This window comes from Camelus bactrianus, chromosome 17 (genome assembly GCF_048773025.1).
Source record: "Camelus bactrianus isolate YW-2024 breed Bactrian camel chromosome 17, ASM4877302v1, whole genome shotgun sequence".
In the NCBI taxonomy this organism is placed as follows: Eukaryota; Metazoa; Chordata; class Mammalia; order Artiodactyla; family Camelidae; genus Camelus; species Camelus bactrianus.
In genome coordinates, this window is record NC_133555.1 from 39,894,801 (window position 1) to 39,904,959 (window position 10,159).

The 10,159-nt window shown below is 48.2% G+C and overlaps 1 long non-coding RNA gene across 1 annotated transcript; it reads right to left on the reverse strand.

Moving 5' to 3' along the window:
* Positions 1 to 2,587: 2,587 nt before the first annotated feature.
* LOC123614302 (uncharacterized) lies at positions 2,588 to 9,185 on the reverse strand. The gene is made up of 3 exons (XR_006721665.2): positions 8,629 to 9,185; positions 6,171 to 6,423; positions 2,588 to 3,322 (listed from the first exon to the last, which is right to left on the reverse strand). It is a non-coding gene; the product is annotated as an uncharacterized LOC123614302 (long non-coding RNA).
* Between the last annotated feature and the right edge of the window lie 974 nt (positions 9,186 to 10,159).

Genomic DNA, 10,159 nt, shown 5'->3' on the forward strand with positions numbered 1-10,159 from the left:
GGGAGATTCCGTGTAGGGCTGGGGGCTGGGGAGATGAGCAGTCTCGGAGGAGACTGGGCCCTCCCCTCTGGTCCCCTGGCCTTAAACACAGTGTCGCACTCCCTCCCCATCCCCTGCATGGAGCCTCCAGCAAGTGGGAGGGAAGCCTGCCTCTGGGAGAATTCTCTTCCTCCCCTAAATCCCCAGGGATGCCTGCCAGGGAGCACTGGGCCTCTGGGGAGCTTTGCTTTCTCGCCTGTGAGGCTCTGCAGAGGCCTGGCTGTCAGCAGGAGACGGGGGCAGCATTCCCCGAGGCTTGGCACTACTGTGGGGGCAGCACATTGGCTCCAAGGAGCATCTGTCCTGGCAGAGGTGGGGGCGAGAGCGGCAGCATTGCCTGGTGGCGGTTCCCAGGTGAGTACTGGGAGGTGCACCCCGCAGCCACCAAGGAAAGAGAGAAACACGGCAGGCTGTGCCCCGCACAACCGAGTGAAGCAAAGATGGACAAAGGGACTCAGTCTCTCCGAGAACCTGCTTGAAGCACAAGACTGATCACAGGGTCTTCTACAGTCAGGGACATCATTTATTCACTCACTGCAGGTCTTCGGGCTCAAAACAGCATCTCTTAATTGCATCACTCTGTTTCCACAATGCGGTCTCTCTGATGTCAGGAAAGGTCTTTCCCTTATCTTCAAGATTTCATCTTTGTGAAACCAGAGCTTTTTCTGTGTTCTGGAATCAGTCACCAAACTCTTTGAGAAGAGCCTCAGGGTTAATGATGCAGCTGATTCTAGCCCAGGGAGGTGGGGCCGAACGTTTTTCTTCCAGGGTGGAATTCAGGGCAGAAGCCTCCGTGTTGCCAACTCCCTTCCTCTTGGCTTTGACTCAAGCTTCCAGTTTGGTGTTGGGATTAATTGTGCCCTAAAGCAGAGTTTCTCAACCTTGGCACTACTGACGTTTTGGTCCTATAATTCCTTGTTCTTTGGGGCTATCCTGCGCGCCTGCGATCTTTAGCAACATCTCTGGTCTCTAGGTGCCTACAGCAGTCTTCCTCTCCCAAGCTGTGACAACCCAAAAGGTCTCCAGACACTGTCAAATCCCCTTTCATGGCCCAAATCACTCTCACTGGACAACTACTGGTTAGAAGGAAAGCCTCTGGCTAGAAGTGGTGTCTGGCTCTTTAATACACAGTATGTGGGGCCCAGTTCTGCTCTGCTACTTGGTCCCACGAGAAGAGTGAGGAGGGTCTGGTCACAGGACTCCAAACACCGGTCCTAATAATGGGAGAGCCTCCTAGTCAGATCCATCGGGCGAACCCGACTTCAAAGCCTGGCACCCACTTCACTGAGATCCAGGAGGGGGTTTCAGGTGGGGCAGAGATGCAGCTTTAGAAAACTCTGGATGAAAAACACAAAGCTTATTTTCTTTCCAAGTTTCTTGCAGACCTACTGACGTCTCCGATTGGTGCTGGCTTCTTTCCTGCCTTGGTAACAAGCCTTCACAGATTTCCTTTTTTTAATCCCTCCCATTTTCTCTCCTGTATTAGCTTTTCTGTTAGGCTTCATGGTATCATTCTTTTAGGGGATGAGCTAAAAATTACAAAACGCCTCCTTAATTTACCACAGTCTACTTTAGACAAGTACCTTTACCACATCCTTTAGTAGGAAAGTCCCTCACAACAATTTAAATCCGTGCATCCCTTTCCGGCCTGTTGCTCTTGTTGTCGTGGATTTTATTTCTCCATGTGAACAAGGCAAATCTGTTCTTGCCCTGAACCGCCACACTCCTCACGCCAGTCAACTGTGCCTGTTTATCTCCTTCCACTGCTTGGACTTGGGCTCCTGCCTGGAAGCAGCAGCCACCGTGGTGGGAACTCAAGTGTGATCCCCTCCAAAACTGGAACCTCTTTTATCCTCCAGCAGTTTCTGCAGCAATTCCGGTCTCCGCTGGCTGGCCTTGCCCTCCGGCACTCCGTTCTGTCTGGTTCTTATGTGCCCTGCTCTGCTTGCCAACGTGCTCTTGGTTCAGTGTTTGTGCTTTTGGCCTCTATGAAGCTTCCTAACAGAACCTTCTGTGATGAGAGAACTGTTCCACAATCTGTGCTGTCCAAACAGTAATCACTAGCCACGTGTGGTGGCTGAGCATTTGAAGTATGACTAGTATGGCTAAGAAACTGAATTTTAAATTTTCTTTAATTTTAATTCATTTAAAGTTGAATAGCCACACATGGATAACAGCTACCACACTGGCTGGTGTAGGTCTAGATTAAGACTCTGCCTGGCCTGAATCACCAGCAAATCCTTAGTCTCTCTCACTTACGCAGCACCCACGCTCTTGGCGTCAAGAGGAACTTCATCGTTCATCCATCCATCCATCCCAGGAACTGCCACTGTGTCACTCTCCCGGATGCAAGTGAAGAACACAGAGGTTAATCAGACATGAACCTAAGACACCCACAGCCTGGAAGGAAGAGAGAGAAACAACACAGCCCCCATTACCTCCAACACGATATTCTTCTGGTTATGACTCACAGACTTCAGAACAGCGGTCTGGAAACAGAAGTGGGTGTGATCAGTTCCAGTTCTGCTGGAATGGGTGGCTGGTCAGAAAGGACATAGCTTTTGAGATCAGTCTTGCAAAAAGCAAGAGGGATATTGAGCAATCTGCTGTTCTGTGCATCTCTAATGCATTCCTTAAGTTCTAGTAGCTAATCTTTGGTAGCGTGAACGAGAAACCAAGCTAGAGGATCCTGCGGGTAGAGGCGGATTGAAGAGCAATTGATTCCTTTTAACGTCCTGCTTAGACATTTGGATATTACTTAAATGTAACTTTTCCAAATATTTCAAAACATGAATCAGTGGACTAAATTCCACTGAAACAGGAAAAATTAGTCTTTTCTATGAGCCCTGGCTGTTGTCCAAAGAAAGAAAAAAGATGGCCAAAGAGAGGTTCTTTTTCACAAACGGGCCTTTATAACTTTCAGGAAAGAGGAATGTAAAAATATGGAAATTTCTATTGCTAATTTAAATTTTGTTTCATAATCACCTGATTCTGTTAAAAGGAGTTTAAAAAAAAAAAAAAACAACCACATGATTTAAACTACCTTTTGAAAGTAGAGACTTGCAGCTGCAAGATGGCAGAGTAGAAGGACGCAGAACTCACCCTCTCCCATGAAGACATCAAAGACTCACCTACACGTGGAACAATTCTCACAAAATGCCTACTGAACGTTGGCAGAAGATCGCGTACAATCGGAACTGCAAGGAAAATCTCCACAAAACCAGATGAACAACAAGGTTCTACTGCAGAGCACAGAGGATTATATTCAGTACCTCACAGAAACCTACAGTGAAAGAGAATGTGAAAAGGAATATAAGTGTGTGTATGTACAGCTGAAACGTTACGCTGTACACCAGAGACTGACACAACATTGTAAACTGACGCTACTTCGATTTAAGAAAAAAAAAAAGTAAAGAGACAAGAATTCTAAGGTGTCAGGAGATTGGAAGCTGGGCTCACTGAAGGTGCACATTAGTGCCACGCAGGCCAGCCACAGTGTTCCGTCTGTTCCAGCACGCCCCATCCTTGCTCCGGGAAACTGCACATCCCCAGCTCCAAACACATGACCCACGGGTCGGGGGTGACAGTTACAAGACCATGACCCCTTGGTGGGGGGGATCACGTGACCCAGACCAGTGTCCACCTCTGAGATTTCTCCGTTGGAGGTGGAGAAGGGCCCTGTCCCCAGGGGTTATGGATCAGGAAGGAGCTGGAAGTTACAGAAGAAGGTGACTCTACACCCAGCCACGCAGAGAAAGCCTACTTGCCGTGGGAGAGAATGTGCCGAGCAGACACAAGCAAAGCAGAGCAAGACCGAGCGCTCTGGTTTTGTTTCTCACCCCTAAAAGAATACATAAAAATGAGCTCCGAGTGGCTCAAAAGGACTAGGGAAAATAGGTCAGTTAAGAGAATCCAAATGTAAGTGGTTCAGTGAGAACACTCAAGGTGGTAGAGATACAAGTATGAGATTTTTTTCCCTATTCATTGTTGCGCTCTGTGATATCTGCTTTTCTTGATCTTTAATTTATCTTGGCAGACTCCATCACTTTCTGGCCACTTGCAGTGATTAAACACAGCCAGGTGCCGATAAAACACCAATCCTCTATCCAATACCATGATTTCTCCTCTGCCGTTGCTGCCTAGACTTGCGGCTCAAAGGACTTGTATGGAAAGAAAACATGGTCTTCTCTTCCCTTAGTCCCCCTCCCTGGTGCTTCTAGCTGGGCTGCACTGGGGCAGTGGGGGAGTGATGGAAAGAAGGGGTCAGCTTACACGACTCTCATGTGGTGAGGCGGCCTTGATTTCCCTCTGGCTCAGTGCGGTCTGTCCGCCTTTTCTGTTGTGACCATCTCTGTAGACAGTGTGTGGTGTTCCTGGGGGCAGTGCTCAGTTTTGTCCCATTTTTCTCCCCTGCTGATGACTCGTCAAGGATGGCCGGGTCTCCTGTCAGCCCCACCTGGCAGTTCAGTTCCCAATGCCCTTTTGAAAGGATTATCCCCTGTTTTGGCGTGGGGATCTCTGGGCAGCCCTGCAGCCCCTGCCTCCCCTCCAGCTGCCATGCTCCTTCGGCTGCGGAGGAGATGCCCCCTTCTTTTTCTTCCTGGGCACTCATGACAAGTGTCTCTTTGAAGCCTCCTATCTCAAGGTAAGATGAGGATGTTCACTTGTGCCCCTCACCTTCAGGAGACGTTTAAAAATCGACCCCCCACTCTCCAAAGAGGTGCATGGCCCCTGCCCCTCAGATTCACCATCCAGGGTACAGTACCAGCTGCCCACTGCATGCACATTTGGCTCTCAGCCGAATGCTTTCTCTCCAAAGTGTGCTAGGAAGCGCTGGAGAGCTAGTGTCCCAGAAGCCCTTGGCCAATGGTGGGTGGAAGTTGGAGGGCTAAGGCCCCAGCTCTTTGCCCCTCAAGTGGGACAACTCAGAGGTGAGCACCATGCTGTTGGTCTCAGGCCTCCAAGGAAACTGGGTCTCTTCAGTCCACAGTGATAACCTGCTTAGTAACAATCATTATGACTCTCTTCCCTTCCCTGTCCCACTTCCACACTTCCCTAGCAGTGTTTCCTGGGATAGCTTCCCAAATAGACAATTTCCTTTTGGATCCTTGTCTTGGGTCTACTTTTGGGAAAACCGCCTGAAACAGTGGAACACGGACAAAGGGGGTTGGACTGTGCCAGGAAGGGCTGGGGAGATGGAGAGACTGGAGAAAGAGCTAAAACTGTGGCCAGCCTGCAGCTCGACTGTGAGATGTGTCTAAACGTGAGGTTTAATAATAGCAAGACCTTGCTGACAACACATGGAAGGGCAGCTTGGAGCCAGCATTTCCTCCTTCTATGGCCCACAGCGTTTAAGACGCTGAATTACACCTTTAGCTTTTCATCATTCTGTTTGCTGCCTTTTCATTCCAGATTTTTCCCTCTCTCTCAGTCCTTGGAAGACAAATGATAACCCTGCTATGAAAGCCAAACCTCTCTTGTGTGGAGTGGGCCTTGGGAAATGCCACCGGGGTCACTCCCTGGGCAGAGAGTGCCCACCACAGAAATGCCACCAGGCAGCAGAAATGCCACCAGGTAAGTGCATCATGGCCCCAAAGCAGACACTTGCTGGTGGGTGAGCATGACAGTGGGTGGTCTAGGCAAAGGCAAGGAAGATAGTGCGGGAGATGGGGAAATTGGTCTGGGGCTATTTGTCCCTTTACAGTTGCACAAAGTCCAACATCACTGTCATTTCAGTGAAGCCTCCTTGGCTGACTGGCCAATTGTTCTGAGAGATAATTAAACACTCCCCAAAGCAGAGACAATCAATACAAGGGTTGCTTCTGATGGAAATGACAAGAGCAGCAAGTGTTCTGCAATACAAGCCAGTTCCCATGGGGGCTGTACATCTTGCAAAGAGAGAGATGCTGGGGCCTGGTGATACAAGTTCCAATGGCTCCCAGTGTGCTTTGCCTACATAAGTGACCAGTGGACCTCTTGTCTCATCTGGTAGGCTGAGAGGAAATTGAGCTGCCAAGCCACATGAAGCTCCCACTAGAGATCTGAAGGAAGATGAATGGTACTTAAGTAACAAGAAGACTGTGAAATCAAACCATTAAAAAACAATTTCAAGACCAGTCAACTTCCCTCACCTCCTTTCCACCGTGATACAGCCCCCAAAGTCATCGATGGTTCTTTTGATCTTGCTCAAGTGGGTGCGCTGACTGTCTCACCACTTCCCACTGGGGCAGAGAGGTGCTCCTTGCATCGGGGAAATGCTCCCAGACAGGACGGTAAAGGAGAGGCTCCATCTCCTTCCTCCTATTTTCTCCAGTAGTTTTCCAGCCTTGGGGATAAAGCTGGGATTCTTGAGGCTGAAGTAACCAAGGTTCCCTGGAGGCACGCCTAGGAGACAGAGAGTCTCGTGAGGTTTAATTTTCTCTGATTTCAAAAAACTTCCTTCATCCCATCTGAGCTCTTTGTCACTTTCTACCCCAGAAACTGAGGTCAGAATTGAGGTCCAGAAGGGACTTGTGTGGGGTTTTTGGCCCATGAAGCAACATGACTTTAAATCTGGCAGGGGTGGTGATGGTGGTGGTGGGTGTCACCTAGGATGACATAAATTTCTTCTTCTGTCTCAAAGGCCCAACTTTCCAACTTTCCATTTTTTAGTTTTTAATTTTAAAATTAATCAAACAAATTATAAATGCATTCTCCTTGTGAAAAATTAAATCAAAGCACTTGGGATGAGACTAAAGGCTACCCTGACAAACAGTGCCCCTCCTCCCCAAAGAGGCAACAGCTGTAGCAGGGAGATGTGTATGTCTTGAGTCCTTTTTCTACTCTTCAACATGCATGTTATGTCCCCACAGAAAATACAAAGGATGTGTGTTTAGCTTTATTAAAGCCATCCTGTTTTGCACACTACTCTACAACTTGTTTTTCCATCTCACATGGTCCTGTGGGTTGGTAGGACTGAACTCAGAGCCACCTCTTTGGTGACACAGCCAGGAGGCCATGAGGGAGGCTGAATCTCTACCCACCTCTGCTACCTTAGCCCAAAGGAAGGGCTGCTTTTCTCTAACTGGTTTACCCAGAGGTAAACTTCTCCGAATTCATTCAAAGTTATGGTATGTGATGAGGTGGCTCTGGAAGGGTCCTCTATCCTTTGTTTAATTGCTTCGTAGGATCCCTAGTGTGGATATATTGTGTTTTATGGATCCATCCTCACAGCTGGACATTTAAATTTCTTCTAGTTTCTTGTGATGCTAGGCAATGCTGCCACGAAACTTTGTACATGTCTCTGTGCACATGTATTTCCCTAGAGAAGTAATTTCTCGATTAAATCAGGCCTGCTTTCACTTCTGCAGCCACTTCCTTCCTGCTCTTCAGGCCAGACCTCCCCTATTCATTCAGCAAAGATTTGTGGAGCACCTACAGTGTCCCCTGCCCCCTGGTCATCTTTGGAAGGGGTCAGAGTGGAAGATGCAGGGGATGCTTTTAGGAGCTGCCTGCTCGCATGGCTTAGCTCACTGCGGCTTAAGAGAACTGTCTGAGATGATGGAAAGGTTCTCTCAAATCTGTGCTGTCCCATAGAGTCAAACTGAAGTGCCCTGGGCCACCCACAACAGAAGGTGTAGCTGTGATCCCTGTGCTAGTGTGTAGCGACTGTCAGGAGCAATCCAGTGCTGGGAGCTTCACAGCAGACCCTCCAGAACTCAGTCCTCTCCACCCTCTCTTTCAAGCTTCAGTCACTTCATCCTGTAGAGCACTGTTTTGAGGATCATAGACATGGTGGGTGCAGGCTTTGGCACAGGGCCTGGCCCACGGTGGTGGCCAGCTGGGGTATTACCTTCCTCTCTGCTGTGGTGTCTTGGTTCTCAGGATTCCCGCATACTTCGGACAAATAAAAGCTTCCACAGCGAGGAGGCAGGACTCAGGGAGCAGAGCCCATGCTTCCGAGAGGGACAGGCCGAAGAGGCCACCTCCCCCTTCAGAGGTTTCCAGAGCCTCAGATTCTGAGTCACTCAGGTGGATTGCACAACTTTATGAACGCCACAAATCACATCACTCCCACTCTGGGGATTTTCAAGGGTGGGAATGAGCCTCTCCCATCACCGCCCACCTAGGCAGGTGCTGGAACATAATAGGTGCTCAGTGAATGATTGCGGCTGGGTCAATCACCCAGAGTCACACAGCTTGAGTGGAAGCCAGGAGCTATGAGTTTTACATACCGTTCTTCCCAGCCTCCACTCCCGGGCCTGCCCCCAACTCTGTTCCATGAAAATGCAAGGACTTTGGGGTGGCAAAAGCTGGGGTCTGACTCTCAGCTTTGATGTCGCCTGGCCCTGTGATCTTGGCAAGTCCTGACTCTGCCCGGTGTCTTAATGTCCCCATCTGGCCCTGGGTGCCCTCAAGTTCTGGGACCTGAATATGGATGCGCTAGTGTTGCTGGGCAAGTCCTATGGCTGGCATAGGCGTTAAGGTTGGCATTTTCCCGGCCGGTCACTTGTCCTCCCCACCCCCCTCCCCACAGAGCAGAGCTTGCAGTTGGCTTCCTGTGCCTCCAACAACAGACGGGCGCGTTCTCCTTCCCTTCCCTGACCTCACCCAGCAAGCACTCCAGAGGCGGTCAGGGCAAACAGGACTTGCGCGACCCAGCCAGGAAATCCAGAACAAAGAAGGGCTTCTTTTATCAGCTGTTTCCTTTTGTCAGAAGATAAATTGTGAGAGTAATAACCTTAAAAAAAAAAAAAAACCTGGAAACAGAAGTGATATAAAGTCAGTTATATGCAACTTTGATAAATCTGAGTAATTCATTTATTTTTCATTCAACGAGTATGTGATGATTATGTGTCAGGTATGTGGAGCTGTGGCTGTTTCATGGTATACACGACATGGAATTTGACCTAGAAGCGTTCCTGGTTTAGTGGAGGAGAGTAGAAATAAGAACCCGGACAGGATTACAGTATAGTGTGCCTAGGGGTCATTACTGTGTCTCTACTGCCTGGGATTCAGTGGGCATGTAATTGGTGCTTAGTAGTGATTTGTTGAGTGAATGAATGATGGAATGAGGACAGATGTTTGGGAGGCCCATAGGAGGGGGTGCCTAATTCAGAATCGAAGGCTACTTGGAAGAAATGACTGAGAGATGGGAAAACTTGGGTCGGGGAGGTAAGGAAAGGTGACAGTGGACAGGGGTTGAGTTTTGCACACTGAGGGAGCAGCATCTGGTTGAGGGTGAGGGCCTTGGGTGAGTTCAAGCATATAAAGTCACTAATAACTGACCATTTTTGACTAAGAAAAAAAACAACTCCATATGGTTCAACCTAATACTTAAAACTGTCACTCAGCAGTCAGTCACATGGGGCCTTATGAACTATGTAAAGAGACTGAATTTTCTCCTGAGGGCATGGAGAGGCAACGAGAGATTTTACCTTTTATTTTCCCTAGAAACAATTTTTTTTTGGTATGGCTATATAATCAACATATATTATCACTTTGAAAATTTATATTATAACAATAACAAGAGTGTACAGAAAAAAGATATGGATCATCTTGGATCTCACCACCCGGATAACTATGGCCGGTTTGAACCGACTTGTGGTGTGTCTTTTCCAGACTTTTTTCTCAAGTCCTACAGATGAAGAGGAGAAGGGCCTGAAAGCTGCTATTTAAAAGTTGCCAGTGGCCTCTGTGTCTAACCGAGGAAGCTGCAGGTTACAGTGGAAAAATTCATTTTTGGCTTTTTGGGGGTTAGTTGATGCATCTCCTTATCCTTGTCTTACGTGAGGTTCTAGGGACAAGGTGGACACATCGGCACAAGGTCGAGGAGACTCCTGGAAGGCCAGGCACTGAGCTCCTACGTCTCCTCTTAAAAAAAACTAAACCAAAACCCCAAACACTGGAAATTTGAAAAAATAGAGAAAAACTCAGAAAAGGAAATGATTACCTGTAGTCCTATCTTGCAGAATCCCATTAGTGACATTTTTGGGATATTTGCTCTCAGTCCTTTTTCACTACACATTGTCTTCACATAAACAGTGATAAGTCAAATTGGATTAATGTTCAGCAAACACTCACTCTTGGGTAGCTGTGTAGCTGTGTGTGTGTATTCATACACACACACACACACACACAC